The following is a 2871-nucleotide window of genomic DNA, read 5'->3' on the forward strand; positions in this document are numbered from 1 at the left end:
TGGACTTACATTTGGTATCATTTGGATTTTTTATGAGAAAGTTATGGACACTTGAAGTTGGACTTTTTCAAGATTCAATGGCTTTGGTCCAAAGTGACCTATAATGTTTTGTATTATCACATGTATTTAATTTAGGATTATGAAATTTTGTCCAACATAACATTTGAAGTAGACATCTAAAATTTTCCAATGCAATTGATCTCATCTCAAAATCATAAAAAATGAAGGAGTTAGGTCCTTGGGAAGCTGACCCAAAATTAGGGTTTCAGTCAAAATGACCTATAATATTTTGAAATGAATAATGACCTTCCAAATTTCAAATGTATCTTTGATGAACATGAATGTTTTTCATATTTTTCTTGAAAACAGTTTTTCTCTTGGGGTCATCATGATTTGACAAACACATCAAAAGCTAGGTCTTAGTGGATTTCAAAATAGTCAGATGATTTGACTGGTCAACTTCTCAAGTCCAAACTTCAAATCTTGATGAACGAATGATTTAGGACACTCACATGGGCTCATATATGCATAAAATGATGAATGAAAGAACTTCCCTTGATTAAATTTTATCATAGGTTGAGGTTTCTTCATGAGGACCAATGGATCACATGACTGCTTAAGCTTCAAAACAAAACAAGTTAGTGACATATTTTTGTACTTTTGGTTAGTAAAAAAATAAGAAAAGCAATAATATACAATTAAAGCATGCTTGGTGGTCTCAAACCAACTCACAGAAGTCCCAACCCAAAGGTAAAGGAGCCAAGATGCTATGATCCTTGGGGCAAATGCAATGAGCAATGATATGATGCCATGAGGGATCTTAGGATCAAAATTAGGGTCTTACAGCCGGTCAAGGGTTTTGTTATTTTAGAGAAATATTTGATGAAGCGTCGATAGAAACCGGCGTGTCCAAGAAAACTACGGACTTCTCTAACTGTCTTAGGAGGGTTACGGTTTTCTATAACTTCTATATTTGCTTTGTCGACCTCAATGCCTCTTTCATATATTATATGTCCTAACACTATGCCTTCTTTAACTATAAAGTGGCATTTCTCCCAGTTTAACACAAGGTTAACTTCTACGCATATCTCCATGATCTTCTCAAGGTTAGGCTTCTGGGGCACAGCTTGCATAGGTTGATTTGGTTTTTGGGCTTGATAACCTTGTGGTCTCTGAGGTGCATAGTTTTGGATATGGTTATGGTTTTTATAGGAAAAATTCGGGTGATTCTTCCATCTAGGGTTGTAAGTGTTTGAAAATGGGTTACCTTGGGCGTAATTCACTTGGTCGGTGTTCAGGTCGTTCAAAAGGTTACACTCCGCCGATTCGTGTCCTTTAGATCCACAAAGTTCGCACTCTGTGTGGACTACCGCTACGGTGTTAGTGTTTGTAGACATATGTTCGACCTTAAGGGATAAACGTCCATTTTCGCCTGCATCATGCCCATAGAGCTTATCTCATGTATTCCACCTTGGGCATCCTTTTTCTCTATTGATGCTCGTTCAGTTCCCCATTGGTAATGGTTTTGGGCCATATCCTCAATTAGGTCACAAGCTTCAGGGTAAGGTTGGTTCATCAGCGTGCCACCTGCGGCAGCGTCGATGCTCATCTTTGTGTTATAATAGAGTCCATTGTAGAAGGTATGAACGATCATCCATTGTTCTAGGCCATGGTGTGGGCAGACTCTTAATAGCTCTTTGTATCTCTCCCAAGCTTCAAAGAGTGATTCTCCTTGGTTTTGAGTAAATCTAGTTATTTGGTTTCGAAGAACAACAGTCTTACTAGGGGGAAAATATCTAGCAAGGAATACTCTTCTAAGGTCTTCCCAGGTAGTTATTGAATTAGCTGGAAGTGAATCTAACCATGAACGTGCTCTATCCCTGAGGGAGAAAGGAAATAATCTCAAACGGATCGCATCAGGTGAAGCACCGTTGGATTTAAAGGTGTCGGCTAGTTGGATAAATACCTTTAAATGTTGATTTGGGTTCTCAGTAGCGAGACCCGCGAATTGGTTCTGTTGCACTAATTGCAGTAAAGATGGTTTTAGTTCGAAATTGTTGCCAGGAATGAGGGGGTTTACTATACTCGAACTAGGTTCCTCATCAGAGGGTTGGGAAAATTCCTTAAAAGGTCTCTGGTCGCGATTCTCGGCCATAGCTTTCCTAATTCAGATGAGTAAGAGGTGTGTACAAGTGTAAGTTTGGGTTCCGCTAAAGGATCTACTAAATTTCCGGTACTACGGGTTCTTTGCATTTACCGGCTAATAATGCCTTAGTCTAGACGATGTAACAACAGGGTATGAAATTTGACGAAGTTGGTCCCCTGCAACGGCGCCAAAAACTTGATCGCTCTATTCGCAAGTGCACGAATTACATCAGAGTAATATAAAAGAATATCGATCCCACAAAGACCAAATTATCAATCTATTGATTACTATCGTTATGATGTTTATCTAAGGCGGTATAAAAGAGATATTGATGTTGCAAAATAACAGTAAATTAAAAAAAAATACACTGCAGATAAAGATAGGTTTGAATGTATTTCACGTCAATTAAGTGATGTTTCGATTTCTAAATAGAACTACTTATGGGGGAATATTTTCTACTCTTGAAAAGAATCCATTTAATAGGAACTGTCGCTTTCACGTATTCAGAACCGAGTTTACCCTTAAATTAAGGCCTTTTATTGTCACTTATAAAAGGTGCACAGAACGCTAAAGTAGTAAACTTATTTTTAATAAATAAGACTCGTAAACTTAGTTGAAAAGTGATTTTGATTTGGAAAGTTTACCCAAGGAGTTTCCTGATTTTAAATCTATCAACGCGTCCGAAAATAGTTTCAAAAATCGTTTTTCCTTAAAGTGATAAAAAT

At 37.6% G+C, this 2871-nt stretch overlaps 1 non-coding gene across 1 annotated transcript; it reads left to right on the forward strand.

Moving 5' to 3' along the window:
- Positions 1-1664: 1664 nt before the first annotated feature.
- Positions 1665-1771, forward strand: LOC127109853 (small nucleolar RNA R71). Its single transcript, XR_007797102.1, has one exon. It is a non-coding gene; the product is annotated as a small nucleolar RNA R71 (small nucleolar RNA).
- The last annotated feature ends 1100 nt before the right edge of the window (positions 1772-2871 follow it).

The sequence above is a fragment of the Lathyrus oleraceus genome, chromosome 7 (assembly GCF_024323335.1).
Source record: "Lathyrus oleraceus cultivar Zhongwan6 chromosome 7, CAAS_Psat_ZW6_1.0, whole genome shotgun sequence".
Classification (NCBI taxonomy): Eukaryota; Viridiplantae; Streptophyta; class Magnoliopsida; order Fabales; family Fabaceae; genus Lathyrus; species Lathyrus oleraceus.